The 20,108-nt window shown below is 31.3% G+C and overlaps 1 long non-coding RNA gene across 1 annotated transcript; it reads left to right on the top strand.

Annotated features, from left to right (window-relative positions):
* Positions 1–1,125: 1,125 nt before the first annotated feature.
* LOC143082672 (uncharacterized) lies at positions 1,126–6,842 on the top strand. Its single transcript, XR_012980435.1, has 3 exons — positions 1,126–1,292; positions 5,255–5,394; positions 6,529–6,842. It is a non-coding gene; the product is annotated as an uncharacterized LOC143082672 (long non-coding RNA).
* Positions 6,843–20,108: the final 13,266 nt, after the last annotated feature.

The raw sequence follows: 20,108 nt of genomic DNA, 5'->3' as shown, positions 1-20,108 counted from the left end.
GGTTTGATACAGAAAGTACCGGTACCTTAAAAAGCGTAAATAACTTAAATATTTTGGCAGCTTGGCATAAGTGGTTTATTAAGTTTTTATGCTATTTGAATTCGATACTTTACAGGGTACTTTTCATGATTTAGGAGAAATGCTGAAACAAATCGAAAGTCAGTTAAAAAAAAATGTCTGTGGCAAAACAAATTTTATCGTTGATTTGCAACATAATTGAAGTGTAACAAAAGTAGAGTAGTTAAGGTTTTTCGTGACACTATATATTTTATTCCTTTCCTTTGCTTTATCTTTTTCCACTTAGAGATAACTGCGTGAACATCTAATACTGATTATTTAAATGACAAATGGGTCATTGTATATATGTATTATCTTTTTAGAATCTCATATCCATTTAGAATCTCACATACTTTTTCGGCAAATATATTTAACAGTATTTTGCAGAAATAGCTAGTGAATGTAGTATTCTAATTGAAATTGTTGTAGAAACGATTATGCTCAGCACATTGTTTGATAGAGAGATTTTTTACTCAGTACCCACTGCACAAGTTATTCCAAGAATACATGTATAATAACACAACGAAAGGAAAATTACTCTATCTATGGAAAGTAATTTCAATCGCCCTTAGTTTTATCGTCTTTGGGATTATTTAGTCAAATAACTGTACGTCAAGTTTAAGTTGAATTATTTAGTCAAATAACTGTTTGTCAAGTTTAAGTCAATATCACGACTTTAACCTCCAAACATTTTACGTGGATATTTAGAACTAAACATTTAAGTGATTCCAACTCCGAAAGATTCTTTGATCGATCAAGTTTTATTAATCTATTAGTTGCTATTCCGTATATTATTGAATACACCTAAAATGACGTAACGTCAAAGGATATCATAATATTCTTTTCATGATAGTATTCCGCTTTCAAAAGTCATTACATTTTACCAGCAAGAAACATTCATAGTACAACTTCATACTCAGTTATAAAGCTTAAGTTCTTCTCGGAAGAAAACAATCACGATTTGTTTTTCTTTAGTTTTATATTTGTACAAACGTCAATCATATCGTTTACATATACTGATAATACAATAAACTAAATTGTGTTCAATATGTTTCAGCACGAAAAATATGATAAAATTGGTGAAGATGGAAACGCTGACCTGGTGCTACTACAGCTAAATACGCCGCTTAAATTTGAGTCTACCATTAATAAAATCGACCTGGACAAGGATACAGGGAAAAATTATACTGGTGAATTGTGCACAATATCTGGATGGGGAGCTACCGATGCTAGTGGTAAGATTTATCATGAATTAATTATAGAAATTAGAGGCTTAAGATACCAAAGGGATAGAAAAATTCATAAGTCTAACACAAAAGGACAACGCAATGAACAAACAAAAAACGAAAAAAAAAACGAAAAGACAGACTGTACTAGTATAAGAATAGCAGCACAACTAAATATTAATCAGATACCTTGACTTTCTAATTTGTCTTTTTTTTTCTCGAGAACGTTTAACAACAGGATTAGAAGATTCAGTGTTTGGTATTTTCAAGGTTTGAACTATGATAAAGAGAAGTGTAAGTAAAAGGACTTAATGAGAAAAACTTAAGAAAATAAAAAAAACAAATGACTCGTGATTAAATACCTAAACGACAGAAGTGCAAAAAATACAATAAATAAGATACGAGGTAAACTCAAATAACAGATATCTTTATATGATAATTAAAACAATTGTACAAATGGTTCATCATCAAACAGTACATCTAAAAGAAAGCCCCATACTAGTTGGTTAACCTTTTTGGTCCTGTTTGGAGTAAAGTTTTTAGCACGCAAGTAATTTAACTGTATTTTTTTACAATGACAATGCAATTATGATAACGTGTGTTGCCTTTTTTGTTATTCAATTACCAAAACTGATATGCAATAAACTATAGTACTTTGGCATGTAATTGACCCAGGTCTGATTTTAACATCCTTTCGTCTCGTATTCCAATTATATTTGCGTGTATGCCGTTAATAAAGCTAGCGACATCTTTAAAAGATAGGATTGACACCGCCATTCATGCTGGTTTTTAACGTTCAAGATTTTTAACTGGTCTTATATTTCTTTCTCCGTGATAAAGAATTTGTTTAAATGACATGGAGGAGGCTCGTTATTGTCATTAATTTCTGGTTCCGTATAAGTATAACTTATATAAGCAAAATCAACGTTCGTGATCTCTGACTTATCTAATGGATAAATAAACATTTAGCCATCATGCTACAAAAATAATAGGTGAATCTCTGGGTTTGTTTTGTAAAATTTCATACAGACTTGGCAATGCACCACCATTTACCAGGAGGAATATTTGTGTCAATAAGTTGTGATATCAGTTGGCAATTATGATAACCTTTTGCCTTTTTAACTAAACTGATATCTTAGATGTTTAACTTTATTTAGTTTGTCGACACCTTCGTGCTATGTTTCCAGGTCAAAACTATTGTTATATCCGGCCAATTTTGTCAAATATCTCTTATATATCTTGAATGTAAAAATTACGAATTTCGGTTATTTTTCCCAGCGATCTGGAAAGTTTTCTCTTTGTTTTGAATTGTATTTCGATGTCTTGTTTCTTATCAAGCTGTTTCTAAATGTTTTATCATTTGGCCTTTCCGTAATAGGTATATATCTAATGACAATACTTTAAAATGGTTTGACAAATGTCACATCTATATAATATATATTATTTGAAATAAAAACAACACCATCTCAGTCAGTACCGATCAACTGGTGGTTAAGAACATCATAATCTGCATGCGTAAAATCCCGAATTTGCCTTTTAAACGAGTTTTGTTTTAAAATATTAAATGAAATTTCGACTGAAATAACGTCATCCCAGTCAGTACCGATAAACTGGTTTTTAAGACCGTCATAATCTGCACGCTTACAATCACGAATTTGTCATTGAAATGAGTCTTGTTTTAAAATTTTAAAATTTCGATTGAAACGGGAGAATGATGACTGCATGTCGGTGTAAGAACAAATACTGATTTAATATAATTATTATAATTATTTAATATAATTTCGATAATTCACACATAATTCAATACAAGTGCCAGTTTTGGTTGTAAAGTAGACTCCCAAACATCAAAATCTAAATTTAAACGATTGAGTAACTTTTATTAAAAGGAATAGCTCACTCGCATGTGCAACTTACCTAATTTTATTAAAACGAAATCAAATTTGAATTTTGATGTTATCATTATACCGGCAAAACAACTGCGAAGTCCACGACAACCTACAAAATAAAAAAAAAATAAAAATGAGAAATATTTTATACATATCCATAGAGGTCTTAATGATGAACCAAGCAATGTCATACTGGTAGTATATAAATAGTTATCTAACTAAACGTAAAACTAAATAGTTATCTATCTAAACGTAAAACTATTTCAAAAATACAGGCATTCAAATGGAGGGGGGATTTACCTCAATTGCACTTCACTGAATAGTATACGAGCTTCGAATGACAATATAGTATGAAATTCAAAACAGTGTGGCTGTGGCCATTGATTGACACATTAAATTCATCCATTGACTGGGACAATTTACGTGAACGTTTGTCGGTAACGACCACTGTTCACGACGTACCTACGATAGACATTTAAACTGTGGGGTCACCAAAGGTTTCTTAACGCCTTTAATTATAAAGTAATTCGAAAAAATAATCAGGAATAACCTTTATGTTTTGATTTATATAATTGGTATAAATCAAAACATCGTGTTATTTCTGATTAATTTTTTCGAATTACTTTATTGAGGTGTTGAGAACCTTTGGTGGCCCCATAGTTTAAGTGTCTTTAAAAAGTACATAGTGATCAGTGGTCGTTACATACAAACGTTCACCTAAATTGTCCCAGTCAATGGATGAATTTAATGTGTCAATCAATGACCACAGCCACACTGTTTTGAATTTCATTCTATCTTAACTTACTTTAACAAGGAAACTATTTGTGCTTTAAAAATACAGAGCTATTTCCATCCCAAATATCATATTCAATACATTTACACAATGCGACAAATATTGACCAATCCGAATTATCATATATTTAAAATACAAACCTGTGTTTTGATATAAACATCAATAGATGACCGTTATTTGCATAATAGAAACACGTGTTTGATCAACTTTGATAAATACATCCATACTTATGTCATTTATTGTTTATGAGGTCTAACTTCGGAAGTAAACTACACACATTACTGTATACTATTTTGAAATCCTTTTTATTACTTTGGATTTTGCTCAAATCCTATAAAAGATGTTCTAATGTTTCAATTTCTCTATTACAAAATGTACAATTTGGATTATTATCAATATTAATTTTATGGAAAAAAAACTTGTTTGTAGCTAAGATTCGATGATTGGATATATACTGCAGCCATTGTAATTTAGTATTTTTTGAGAAAACAAATGGCAGTTAATATTTTTTCTTCCATGATTTTGACCAAAGCAAAATTTCAGTCCATCTTAACTTATTAATTGGGAACACTGATATTTTTATTTAAAATAACATACATATCTTTAGATCCTTTTGAACTTTTAACAAGTCTTATAATAGCAGATAGAGTTAACGCTAGTTCCAGTTTGTATTTTTTGTTTTCATTAAATGATTTTGATACTTGATGTTCAGCAGATATAGTAGTATCATATCTAATGAAATTCACATTTATCTGGTATATTTCTTCTAATTTAAAAAAAAAAAGAAAAAAGTCTTAATACTAATGTCACACAATATTGGACTAGCAAGAAAGCATTCCCAACTGTCATATTCATCTATTTTCTATGAGAAGTTGTCATGCTTTCGGAATTGTAAACTTGACATTAACGAATGCAGAAGTGAGAAACACATTTAGATTGTCTATAAATAGATTCTGGTAATACTGAATGTTTGAAGACAGATGTAGATGATATCCAGTAAGGTTAGTGTAACAATTTTTCAGTTACACCAAATTCGAAGGAAACGTATGTTTTCCGGAAAATGTCACAAGATGATATCATCGTATGACCTTGGTCAATGAAAACAAAGCAATAAAGTGACGTGGGTTTAAAAACATCTTTATTACAGTTTTACTGATACGTCACCTGAAAGAATGGTGACACTAATGTTACACATAATATAAATTTTACAACAACAAAGTAAATTTCAAACTTATTATTTTAAGGATATTAACAACATGATTAATTTGGACTATTAATCATTTTGATTACAGAGTCGAATTATCCTGACCGTCTGCAAGTAGTTTCGATGCCTGTTGTCACAAGTGACTACTGTCATACTTCCTGGTCTTTTCCAAACACGTTTTTGAAGAACATCATTTGCCTTCAGGATGAGAAAAAGGATTCTTGTAATGTAACTATATTTCATTAACCTACATAATAGATTCAAAGTTGTTAACTCGTTTCGGTAAATTTCACATTGGTTAGGTAATTTCAAGATAAAGGATATTTGATGATCAAACTAATAAGCTGTATTTGCTTTCAAAAATCTTTCGAGCTGTCTGACTATATCTAAATTATTGTGTACACGTATCATTACTCGTAATTAACCCGTTCCCTCGCGCGAAAGATTGTTGACTTATATCTGGACGTTTTATTTATAGATACATACAGAATAACCATACATTGTCTCGAAATATCAATGTTATTTGTACAAGGCTTAGAAACAGGTAGAAAGCGAGGCTGTGCCGAGCATTTCTACCTGTTTCGAGCCGAGTACAAATGAAAGATTGATATTTCCAGACAATGTATGTTTATTATTTATATACTGCAACTCTTATAACTGTTCAAAATGAAGTATTTAGGGTAAAAACCGTCATTCTTTAATTTTGAGCGGACAACGTAAAATTGCCGCGAACCTGTATGTTTTATTGACGTCATAAATAAAACCCTACGGAAACACATTGTCAACGTCATAAAGAAGGTGATATACAGTCAGTGACTGTATATCACAAATGAATATACGGTCAATGTAATTTGACTGCTCAAATAGCACAGCTGCAGTATATATATGATTACACTTCATATACATCGTAGAATATCGACACCACGTTCCTCGGTTCAAATTTTAAATCTGTTGATATATAAACGAGAGACTAAATATATCAAAGAGACATTCAAACTCATAAGTCAGACAATGCTACGGCAAAAAGGACATAAACATCAAAAGACAAACATTACACTATAAAACACAACATAGTAAACTCACGACTTATAAACACGAACTCCTTACAGCGGGATTGATCTCAGGTGTCAAGAAAGGTAAGATCTTGTTACACATATGTCACTTTCATGTTATTCGTAAAAGTAGAAACACGTCAATAAGTCTCATTCGGAAGGTGAAAAGTATTGTGGGATTATGATAGCGACGAATGGAATTCATCCGCCCATTAAAAAAAATGAGTTTCGATTAACGGTTTTTATTTACTCAAGAATTCGGTTTTGTACATTTACATTGTATTTATTTTAAGATATTTTTTTTATTCAGAGAGATAGTGGTGGGCCTTTGGTTTGCAGTAAAAAGCTTGTAGGAGTATTATCGTTTGGTCCTACCCCTTGCGATGGAAGGACTCCAAGTGTTTATATCAGAGTTTCTGCTTATACAGACTGGATTAAAGAAAAAATGAAAAATAAAAATAAGAAGAATAACAAAAATAAGAAAGGCAAGAACAATAAAAATAATAACAAAGGAAAGAAAAATGCCAAAGACAAGAAAGATAACAAAGAAAAGAAAAATAACAAAAATAACAAAAATTGAATTTGACACTTGAATAAGGCGAATAAAGAATGTTATGAAATCGTTATATGTTTATTGTTGACCTGATTAATTCCAAGTCTTAAATCTCACAAGTATGCCAAAATGTTTCTAAACTGGCATTAGTAAAGCTTTATCCTGTCAAGTTAATATTTCATTGATTAATAGATAATAACCACACTAGAAATAAACCAATCAAATTATCCCTCCTTTTTTCTGATAAAGGCTTAAATAACCATGTTACCTGAAGTTACACATTAATTTGTAGAAACAGCAAATTTATAAAAAGGATGGTTATTTATGCACCCAAGAATTTTTTCGCTATGAAATGCAGGGTTAATTTCCTAAAACTGTTAAAATGAACGGAATATTTGTTTTAAGTCCCTTTTCGTATGAATCCTGTGACGTACTCTGTGTCCTGTGTGTATCACTCCTTTAATGTCAATATATAGCTAAAATTGAGACCATAAAGCAACTATAAATAGATGTCTTTTATACCGTCAACAGAAATTTATGATATACATATTTAACGTGATTAAATGTTGATATCAATATACTGTGTGTTGTCTAAGTTTGACTTGTTAGATCAGATTTATCTTCCGATATGATCATGAGAATGCCAGTTTAGCTATGAGTATCCGACATTAGCTGTACAATATATACCATAAACATAACTATATATGTTTGGGATACTAAAGACAAGTTTATTGGATTAATAAAGAGTTTAATCATCTATGAAAAAGAAGATGTGGTATGATTACCAATGAAACAACTCTCCACAAGAGACAAACAAGACACATAAATTAACAATTAATAAAATTAACGGTATAAATAAACAAAGCCCATACCGCATAGTCAGCTATTATAGGCCTCAAAATAACAATGTAAAACATAACCCGAATAATCCAGTCGTTATATTACGATCACTATAGCTATGATCGTTCCATTGACGCCTGAATGCACTTACAGTTAAAACGCGTCAATCGGAAATTTAAAAAACGAGTTGCATCATGGGATCAATATATATTGACGTATGGCGCGAAATAGAGGAGGAGTTTAAAATTGTTTGTAAACATGTGCAATGGAGCAAGAAACGTGTTTTCATTGTACACACGTGTTTGATCTGAAGATTTTAACGAAGGAATGCAAAAGGAATATTCATAAGATCACGGTAAAATCAATAAATTAGAAACTTTGAAGTCAGTTTACCTGTTTACGATGATGTTAACTGCATGATTTCAGTGGTTTTGAACAGTAAGTGTTATAATATTATACAGGGTATATATAGGAGTCAGAAGAAACTTTCTACTTTATACCAGACTCTTTGAAAAGTGTAGCATATACAAAATTTGCATCGCTAAATCCAGAAAACACAACTGTAGTAACGCCATGGATCAAATCATGTTCACTTGCACAGGAAAATCAATCTCCAACCAAGAAAAGATCGAGGGAATGTTTGACTCCAGTGAAGTCGGGATACACAACCCATGGAAAGAAACCATTGGCAGCATTATGTGAAACTCTAAAAGCAAGAAGAAAGAGATTAAATTTCAACAAAACCCCACGACGGACCCTAAATCTACTAGAACATCTCCTGTCAAACCAGATCCAAAAGTGAAGGTTAGTCGTTTTATAATAAGATAGAATCACATTCTACATGGTATTAAAGTTAATGTGTTATCAAACAGTAAAATGTGTACTTTTTAAGTTTAATTCAGTGCCACACTTTTGTGCACATGCAATATGGACATACATGTACATGTATACTTAAGGATTTGTATAGTGAGACAATTTTCTCACATAACTTTATTGCTACTGAGTCTGCGTCATCCATTTGTTATCTGGACATGAAATTAATCACAGCAGGATTTGACTTCTGAAATCAACTGTTAATTGATCCCATCTTCTTTATGTGTGAATTTGACATCTTATCTGTGGATTTTTAAATATTGACACTTACATTGTATGTGTTATATGTCTCTTAGATCCTTTAATGTAGACTACATGTACATGTTGATTGGAATAGTATGAATATTTTTATTGGTTTTTAATTCCTATGTGCAATATGTCTCTTTGAACCTTTAATGTAAACTACATGTACATATTGATTGGAATAGTATTAATATTTTAAATTTATTGGCTTTTAATTTCTAAAAATCAAAACATTATAACAGGTGAAATCTTCTAACCAGGAAAATAATAACCCTCTTTATCTGTTTTTGTAGAATAAACAGATATAGATATAGATGTTAAAGGTCAAGACTGTTATCAATTTATGAAACTGTCTTTTATGTTACTTCCTTCAATATTGTTTTTTTTTTTATATCAAACAATATTTATTTTAACTGAATGTTTGAATGTTGTATTTCTTTTCCATTTTCTTATCCATTACCACTAACTCGCATATACATGTATTTATCACTTGCGAAACATATAAGTTTGGCTTCATGGTGTCTCAAATTCATCAAGCTTCTGGATTTGCCCCTGTACATGTACATGCAAATTACTCCCTTCTTTTTTTACATGTTTATACTGTCTTCACAGGTACATCTGGGATTTAAAGGAGGTTGAAGACAAACTACATTGAACGAATCAACAAAACTGGCTTGCAGAGCAATTGTGCTCAAGCAGTACAAAACAGTAATTAACCATTTACTCAAGATTGAGGATTTAAAGAAGGATATTTTTCAAATAACCAAAAACAAGATGAACCATGACCTGCAACAAATATGTCAAGCAAAGCAGAGTGTGTTAAGAACAAAGAATCTAAAGAAATTTAAATGAGAGAGAGCTTACATTGAACTCAAAGAAACATGTCAATTGGTAACAGAGTTGATGTTGTTGATTGCGGGAAATAAGAATAAACAGATACCAAGATTTGTATTCAGCATAGCCATATTGCTTTTAAACAGAAACACACATATGGGTGCAAAACAAGCCATTGATAGTATTCTGATGTTCAGGGGTCACATTCGCACCACGGTAAATACATCTTTTCATGATAACATATGCATGTACAATCTAGGAAGTGTGGAACAAGAAATGTTTTGTGTTACAGATCTGGAGGAGCTTTGTCACACAAAGAAATAATTTCAAGATGTACATGTATATAGATTAAAAAGATGTGGTATGATTTTCAAGAGACAGTTCTCCACAAGACCAAAGGACATAGGAGTTAAAAACTATATACATGGTACAGGTTACTGTATGAGCTTTAACAATAAACAAATTCATACTTCAAAGTCAACTATAAAAGGCCTGAATATATGAGAAATGTTAAAATAGTTTAAACAAGAAACTTGTATATAGATGATATACCGGTATGTAACGAAAAACGAGTTTCTGTCAATCAGTATTTATACTGATCGTTGAATTGTTTCAATTTAAATATTTGATATGTTTTGTTTTTCAGATTTACACTACATTTAACTGTGCAGGTTTGTGCAGCTCATACAAATCTATCACCAGACATGTAGACCAGATATGCCAAAACTTTGACCAGCCGGTTGGGAATTGGACTAATAGAGTAGCCAGTCATTACACCAAAAAATTGAAAGAGACTGCACATTTAGGTAATTAAAATGTCTTCAAATTCTTGGCCTTTAGTTGAAATGCACAATTTATTTGATAGAAATTTATTTACATATAAAAAAAGAAGATGTGGTATGATTGCAAATGAGACGTAACTCTTCACAAGAGACCAAATGACACAGAAATTACATGTTATATAACCTGATGTTAAAACACATGGACTTGTAGAAACCGTTAAGTAAAAAAGAAAATAAGCAAGACAAAAAGAAGTAATGACAGTCAAGTTATTAGTTTTGATACAAACAGCACTCTTATATCAATATTCTTTGATAATTTAATTTTTTTTTTCGTACAATTTGATTTCAACAGATATAGATACACCTGATCGTACATCAGCAGAAGTCTTTACAGGGTCTCCTTACACCACCTTTATGGCGACAGAAACAGAGGACATATCTTCTTTCAAAATTGTTATGAACAACTTAAACATCATGACAAAAGCTAGACACAAAACAGAAGACACGTCTAACAAAATGCATAATCTTGTTCATGCTTTAGCTGTTCAAAACAGAAATTCTGCACATGACCTGGAGGACTGTGTACCTCAGGCTGACATCTTAACTATACCAAATGAAGCTTTCCTACCAGGTAAAGAGGACTACACTCAACTAAACTAGGAACACAACATTTTAATACAAAGGGTTCTTGTTGGAAACATAAAAGAGTTGAAAATTGCAAGGAACTCGTTGTTTATCATATACCGGATCAGTTTTCAAAAGAATTCGGGGAAAAAGTTGCTTGGTAAGTCCATGTATTTGTTTTATTTTTCTGATAAATGTGTAAAGTACTTTAAACCAGTCTTAATTCGAACAGATGTTCAGTTTATCAGCATTAGGAGGCTGAGCTACTATTAAGTATTTTTTATATTTAACAGAAAGGAAGTTGTTGCTGCTGAAGTTATATATGTTATAACTATGAGATAATTTAAAGATAAATAAGCTTAATGGTTACAATCAAGTCAAGTTTAATTTAAATACATGTCTTTAAACAGGAAAAACATTAAAAAAAGGTAAACTCATGTTTTTATTATGTGTATTTTTGAGTGCATAGTTGATAATGAATGATAATAACATTTTTCAGATACCACTTGGCATTTTGGAGAAAGACGAAAATTAAACTGAAGAAATGATAGAAATTATAGAACATCTACAACAGTATACGCCTAATGCTACGATAAGATGATGCCAATTTTGATGGGAGGTGATGAACTCTCTGTTGAAAGAGAGGAAGGAGCACAGACGGCAAGGGTTGATGGGATTTCACAAGAAGATCGCCTAGAAGGTTTTATTTGGAAAAGCGAAGACTGGCATGCCCATGTCATATCATTGCAGGTGCGAAAAGTATTTTATAATATAGTGCCTAACAAGATTTTGTGAGGTAGACGAAATTGACTTTAAAACGATCGTATTGACTTTTGATGTGCAGAAATAGGCAGATCGGACATATTTTGACTTTAGTTACTTACTTCTTAAGTTTGGGATTAATTGTAATCAACATATTCCCATGAGACTGAAAAATGCTTTTTTTTATTATGATAAATAATAATTTTACCTGCCGTAGTCGTGCGTAAAATATATTTCGGTATTTCTCTTACGAAAATGACTTGTTTAATGGAACAAAACGTATTATTTGTAAACTTTCTCTTTACTCTTCACAATAGGCTTTTGAAAAATAACCTTTCCAACTGTATATTCCGAAAATTTTGTGAAAATCGAATAAGTGGCAATTCTTACCTTTCATACCTTAACTTTCATTGATAAAACATAATATTGACTCGTCCAGTGTCCAGTTTGAAGGTCATTTTAGTTACCGGTCACATTCATGCACGTTCTAATTAACCAATAGTCATGTATGAAAAGCATAAACAAGTTTGAAGGTAAACTAATAACAACTTAATCCAATCAAATTGCCTACGATTCAATAACAATGACCAGTCCACATCATAAAAATGTATAGGGGTAAACTGGGTAGGGAGAACATGTCAGATATATTAAGTTCATTATTTTGCAATAACGAGTAAAAATTTGTTAACCAATAGATTTGTTATAATTTCATAATCATGTCGTTATGTATTGGTATAGTTTTTGGATCTTTCATTAGCGTATTTAAGGCTGTAGAAAGTTTGGCCTTCAAAAGTCAACATAATCATTGACTTTATAAAGAAAATTCGCCTTTTTAAAACATTGAATGTTTCACAAATAATACGCGACAACAAAGCAAAATCATTTCTTAAAACACTGCAAAAAAAATAATTCTGATTGATGCAGTGGTATTGTCATAAATTGCACTGGAGTGAACAGTGGTACATCAAACGTCGAATTCCCTCACACAATGTTATCACACACTATAGCATTTAAACTTATAGTAAATTGCACTTATTTTAATAACTCAAGTAATTTATTGTTCAAATAACAGAACTAATTTTTTTCATTGTATAGATAAAAGATGGATAAGTTGTATATGACTGCCAAAGAGACAACAAGTATAAATAAATAATTATAAGTGATTTTTTTCCATAAAAACTTTTAGCATCTGAATGCATGTACAATACCGTGCAATTCTTTGTTTAACTTGTTCAATGACATTTGATATCACCTGACCAATGAATAGGAAAATTAATTGATAAATGGTACCCATTCTGATTCAATTAAAGTTATATTGTGAAACATCCTTTCAAAGCTACTTTTTATACCACTAACTGTTCACATTTTTACCTGTAGGACACATTCAACCAGCTGTTTGATGGCACTTCCTCACCAGAAAGGTGAACCTTATTTCAGTTACGGAACCTTTTTGACCACAATGGTGTTAAGTCTGAGGTATGTATTAGTATATGTATATAGATAAGGAAACATCACAGACACAAATTGTACGTTTAAAGTTATCAAAGTAGAGTTCACTAGTGATCTTTGCGAAAAATTGATTTAACAAACACTTTTATGATAAATATTTTTTATGAGAACAAATATTTGTTAAATTTAGGAATTAAACTATGCTTAAGATAAAGGTTAGTGGTATCCATCCGTAATTCAAAATCAGTACATGCACAGCCCCTCTCCCTCTATTGCTGTTCTTAATCTCATTGTCATATATATATTTCTTACTTTGACCAAAGTTGATGATCAGATGACTGGTATCTTAAACATGTACGTTTACATAAATAATTAATCTACATCACACTGATATCTGATTTAATTGGAATAAGAAAAGCAATAATATGTTCTTCAGACCAGATCTTTTCCTTTTGGTTTGATATGTACCATTATTGTATTGCAGGTAAAAAATGCTGTAAATAGTTGTCTGGACTTCCTGCGTTTTGTGACACAAGGGTATGTCATCCTTGCTGCTCTGAATATGCTAAATATGCACTCAGTGAATGACATTGAAGAGAGCCTGAGTACTTAAACAAAGGAAGGGAAGAAGACTTTTATTGAAAATGTATCCAAAAATATAGTTTCAAAATTCCTTCAAAAAGAGATGCCATCCTTAAAGCATCTTATCACATTATTATTTATAGACCATGTGGTGTTTCGTGCAAGTGTTGTTGACATAATTTTAAAGTACATTTAGGGTATATTCCTTTCATAACACAGTTTAATTTTGATTTACATTAATATTTGTTGTTATAGTGCTGTATGTGTCTATGTGTGTACAAAAATGTACTTATCAGCTAAGAACTATGTTTTATTAGTGCTTGTGTTTAATTTATCAAATAGAAAATTTTATTGATGGATTGAAATATCAAAATTACCCCTCATCTTTTCAAAATACCTATTCCTCAGAAAGACAACTCTTCGATAGGGGAAGTAACTATTGTAAATAACTAAAGATTTGTGTGGTAGAATTCACTTTAAATTGGAGGAAATCTGTTAATTTTTCTTTCTGACTTAGTAAAAATTAAACAAGTAATAAGAAATTGAGTAAATTAATATATTGTTTGTACAAATGTTTACTGCTTGATTATTGTTTGAAAAATAAATACTGTTTATTGATAACAACTTGCATTGTTTCCTTTACTTAGTGTTCTTTATGTGCAAAAACCGTACGACATATGTTTACTTTGGAACTTGATTGCATTGATTGTTGGATTAAAGTCAATGACAATTTTTCATGCATGCCTTTCAAATTTTAAAAGGTTAAGCAGTGATCAAAACCAAAACCAGAAAACTCCTTGAAAATAACTGGAACTACTCACAACAACTATACAAGAAATAGGAATATTTGATTTCCCATCCTGCCACCAAAGTCGTATACTGACTGTCTGACTATTTGGATACATCGATACCTTGTTATCGAATTCCGAAGCTTGTCTTTCAGTGGTTGCTGTCTTTTATATCATTTGTTGTTTTTGTTTCTAATAATTGATGACTCAATATTTACGCATTAATTTAACTAATTGCTGGCCATGGAGGAAAGAGCAGGCCATAATATGGTTGCATAAATTCATGCCCAGAGACAAAACTGACACGTTAGAAACAAGTGATAAAAAAATGACAATAGAACTAAATAAAATCATGTATATATGAACCTGTTAAACCATGACACATGCCATATGTACATGTACATGTTAGTTGTACCAAGTCAGGAGCCTGAAAATTCAGTGTGGGTAGTTGGTGTGTACCACATTTGTTTTTCTTTTATTGCTTTTTAAATCATGGATTTAATGTAATGATAAATTATGTAATTAATTTTCTTGTTTGGTTTTACATATGTCTCTGAAGTCTTCAAAAATCTGCTTGTCATGAACTTTGCTCATTGTTGAAGGTCTAACAGTTGCTAAATACTTTTGTGTCACATGTTCTCTGGTACCAGGAAGAGAGTAGTCTCATTGGCAATCATACCACATCTTATCAGTAAACAAGCAAACAACAAAAAGAAACTGCACTGCACAGGTCAACGCTTGTCTTCTTTGAATTGAAGCCCTTTTATTGAACTTATATTTGGTAATTTCTGTTGTCGGATAATTGCAGCACTTCTAGTGACGTTTACCTTAACACCAAGTTAATGGGTGATGTGATTCTTCTACATATCCAATCTATCTGATTGGGGGAAAATGAAAAAATGAAACTTGAAACAAAATCCTCAATGAAGGACGCTGAATTTATTATCGAAGCAATTTTGATTGCTGACACATTGACCAATTTGCAGATCATGTGTAAACACCATCATTCCAACTATACAAATATTAAACACTTTGAGTTTGACACTATGTTGCAGTGATGGGTGTCTAGAGCACAATAGTAATATAATTTGTGGACTGTTTCTTCACTAACGTTGCATGCATAGTTGATTCATGTTTTCAATAAGATGAATAATTTAATAACTATTGTCTAAACAATGTCGATCTCTTGTATTGCTCAAATCATCACTTCGTAAATATTTATTGACGCCATCACGAGTTGGTCGCCTGTAATAGAATATTCGTTATACAGATGAAATTATATACTGTCCTTATGTCATTATTACAATATCGTTTCCTTTGCACGAATGTGATCTACCGAATTAGACTATTTACCGGCTTTGTAATAACATAAGCAACACGAAGGAAGCCACATGTAAAGCAATTACCCTTCAAAAAACACATGAAATCACCCCCAGTTTTGGTGGGGGTTGTTTTATCTTTTTATCCATTTATGTATATTCCATCTTCTTTGCATAATAATATTCCATACTCATGTAGGCTTGAGTATATTAGTATGCAAAGCAGATGGAATATTCATAAATGGACCATTGCAATGTTTGTTAATTGATATCTCTAACTGGTTTTTCTATTATAATGCGACGAAACACCTGATGTAGTGTTCATGTGAATATGTTTGTCTTTTTGTCGTCTTCTGGGTTTTTTTTTTACTTGACGTTGTCAATTTATCTAGACTTTCAATTCCAGTTTTTCTTTGAGTAAAGGTATGAATAATTCAAATAACAATTGCGAAGTCTACTGATGAGTTCCATTTTAAACAGAGTAAATGGTGAAAAACCACTAAGCCAAACAGCCGCTTAATCTATAGCATTTTCAGTGTCATTAACAATATTTTTTACTGATATTCTGAAATATTGATAATTCAATATCTCATAAAAGTCCTTTTTCAAAAAAAATCAATCAACTATAATTTTTAATTCAACATACAGGTGTCTGCACAATATGCCAAGCTTTAAATCATTTAGATTCCAAACATGTTTTTTTTAAATATTTGTAGTGTTTATGCGCATTTATTGGTGTTAAATATATATTATTATTTGGTATTTCAAAGTCCGTAGATCTGTCGTTTCTTTTTTTAGTGTTTGCAAATACTTACTCTCAACAAATAATTGCCTTATTATCAAGTAAATAATTGTTCAGATTTGTTTTAGAATATATTTCATAGAAACGCAATTGAGTATTGTGTATTTGTGGTCTTGTTTTCTACTATTATGCAACAATGATAGTCCCCGAGGGTAACACCAGCCCAGTAGCCATAACTTCGGTACTGGCATGGAATACGGATTTTTTGTTATTTAAATTTGCTGTTACAAAATGTACCAAATTTTGGAAATTGTTTTAAATACAGAAACATATCTCCCTCATGCAAAGCTCTGATTCCTTGCCCGATTTTGGCTATACATTTTGTCCTTTTTTTGTTGATAGCTCTTCATATTTTTGATAAACTTTGGGTTTACAAATATTTTGGCCTCGAGCATCACTGAAGAGACATTGATTGTCGAAATGCGCATCTGGTGCAGAAAAAATGGTACCGTTTATGTTTTAACTACCACCACTGGGTCGATGCCTCTGCTAGTGGACTGATAGACCCCGAGGGTATCAACAGCCCAGTAGCAAGTAATTCGGTACTGGCATGAAAATACAGATTTTGTGTGATTAAAATTTGCTGTTACAAAACTTGTTTTAAATACAGAAATATATCTCCCTCATGTAAAGCTCTGATTCCTTGCCTGGCTTTGGCTATACCTTTTGTCATTTTGTTTGGTTTATATCTCTTCATCTTTTAAATAAGCTTTGGATTTATTTTTTTGTCCTCGAGCATCACTGAAGAGACATTGATTTTCGAAATGCGCATATGGTGCAGAAAAAATAGTACTGTTCATGTTATTTTAGTTGTTATTATTATTCTGTTTTATATTACAGTTTTGCGTTTGCGGGCGAATTTCTAATAAAACAAACCAACAGCAAAATAAGATATTAACACAAGTTCAATAACAAAAATCAGCAATTGAATCCTAATAGGTGTTACTACAATTCATTGATGTATAAGTCATCATAGTTTTATTGATTCTTGCCAAAAATATACCAGACAGAGGTTAACTGTAATAAACAAAACAAGATCTTCAAATAAATCAATATGACAGAAAATGTAGGTCGACTAATTATAAGAAGAATTGTTCTTTTTTAAAGATGCCACTATTTAGCCGTTAAATTCGTCATATAAATTGAAATAGACAGAGATAAACTGTGGATAGCAAACTCTGTCTACAAAGAAGTCGGATAGCTGAAATTATCAGTCACCTTCATTGACGATCTTAGTCCTATTCTTGCGTTTTCAGCAATGACATTTGAAGATAGAGAGAAACGTGAATCAACAAAAACAATAAGCAAGACAAGATGCCAATACTAATAAAACGATGAAATCATCAGCTGATTCCTTATAGAAACTATCTCCCCAAAGGAAATATTTATCCGATGTTGTATTAAAGACAACCATAAAAGATAAAGATTATCTTGAAACACCAAATATTGGTAAAATCACCTACATAGGAAATGCAAATAAATTAATATGACAGCGATCGTTATTTGTTCGATATGAAAGTCTTCATCCTTCATTTGACGATTTTTCTCAGTTCTATTCTATTTTTCCCAATCTCGGCTGGATTTGATTTGCAGAATAATCACATTAATTTTGGATGGAGGTAAAGGTAAACTTCACAAGTAGTACTATAATGATCGAACACCAGAATTGACAGATCTTTGTTGATAGTAAAGTGTCCATTTGAATATTTTAAAAAAGGACTAAATTATTTGGAAATTATCTTAACAGGAAATATTGTATATCAAACGTTTTAGCTTGTTAGGTCATCTATACAACGTTTCGGGTCAAAAGTAAGGTTGAAAAACTTCGTTGTCTTAAAAACAAGCTAGTATAAATGAATAAGACAAAAGAATAAGAAAAGCTGAAGTTAACGTTTAACTAAAAGTAAAAGGAAATGTCTGGAAGATCTTCATGTTTAACGATTTAATTACATGTATGATTCACATTACTAGGCTTCAACCACCTGCAAAGAAATAAGTCCCATCTGTTGCTATATTTTAGTACAAGAACAATTTAATATCCGAAACAAAGTTGTCTACTATCTGAAGCTGAAAGTTTCGTAGCCACCAGAAGCTTTAAATTTCATATTTAACCAAATCAATCATTTTGATACAATTTACCCAAATTTTTCGTATAGAAATAGAAGACCTCCCCATGTAAAAGGAAACTCAAACATGTCATACATCTTAAATTTTCGCTTAAAAATTCAAAAATCAAATATCTGAAAAGAGGAAATCTAGTTGATTCAAATAGTTGCAAATATTTCATGCATATTCAGGACGAAATCTAACTAAAGTCGGTCAACCGAAAACAAACGTTGGAAAACATAGTTACTTGAATAAGATCGGACGTTGGAAAGAGGCAACAAGTATGAATGTTTACTTTTGGAGAAATAAGTTCGAAACTTGACCTTTATCGTAAGACAAGCGTCTATGCCCTCTCTGTTTTTCTACACAATAGACACATGCCAAAAAAGAAGGAAAATATTTATAATGATAACGGCCACCTTTTAACATTCAACATCCATTTCATTTGAACTTTGGTGGATAGATGTTTCGTTGGCAATTATACTTCATACTCCATATGTTTATAAGTAAAAAGATGTGTACTTATTTGACATTATAAATTAACCTCTGATTTTTGTATTTTTGTTATTTCATTTTTTACAAAATTGCGAGCAAGAACGACCAACTCTTTATCAACCCTTTGATATCCTAAGGGTAGATAGTGTTTGCCTTACAAGAATAAGTTCGAACCTTGACCTATATCGTTGTTGATAATATACTACCAGTTTCAGACAACTAGAACAATAATTTTAATATGAAAACAAAAATCTGACTAGGCAAATCAAATCTAGACGAAACACAGCATATTTATATCAAGATGCAATCTCATTGAGTTTGCATATCATAATTGTCCCCTTAAGATTTGAAAGACATCAATTAACCATTAGATTGATGGCCTCGTTTTCACTCCTACTGACCTTGTATATTAAAATATTTTTTAATTTTTGCTTAACCTAAATTTGGAGCTAACTATACGATGTTGATATTGGTTTTCTTTAATTTGACGTCCCGGATATGTTTTCTAGAACTTTTTCTATTATTTTTTGCTTTTGCTTTTTTGTTTCAGTTTCATATAAGTAGATTTCATTTGTTTAGCCCCTTTAATTCTAATATGAAGAAACAATTTGATAACGGCTTTAAGTGGGATTCCGTCTGTGAGGATGTAGATGCTGGGGAAACTAGCTTTTGTTTCTGTAATCGGCTGTAATTATACTACATGATAAAACAATTGTAACATCAGGTTAGATGATTCGGTACCAAAATATGATATATTGGGTTAAAGTTAATGCATTAGAGTCTAGATCACAAGTTCATTCACATCCAAGTCCGCAGTCCAATCCAAGAAAAAATAAAC

Source organism: Mytilus galloprovincialis, chromosome 7, assembly GCF_965363235.1.
Source record: "Mytilus galloprovincialis chromosome 7, xbMytGall1.hap1.1, whole genome shotgun sequence".
Taxonomy (NCBI): domain Eukaryota; kingdom Metazoa; phylum Mollusca; class Bivalvia; order Mytilida; family Mytilidae; genus Mytilus; species Mytilus galloprovincialis.
The sequence above is the reverse complement of the archived record's forward strand: the minus strand, read 5'-3'. Positions and strand labels throughout refer to the sequence as shown.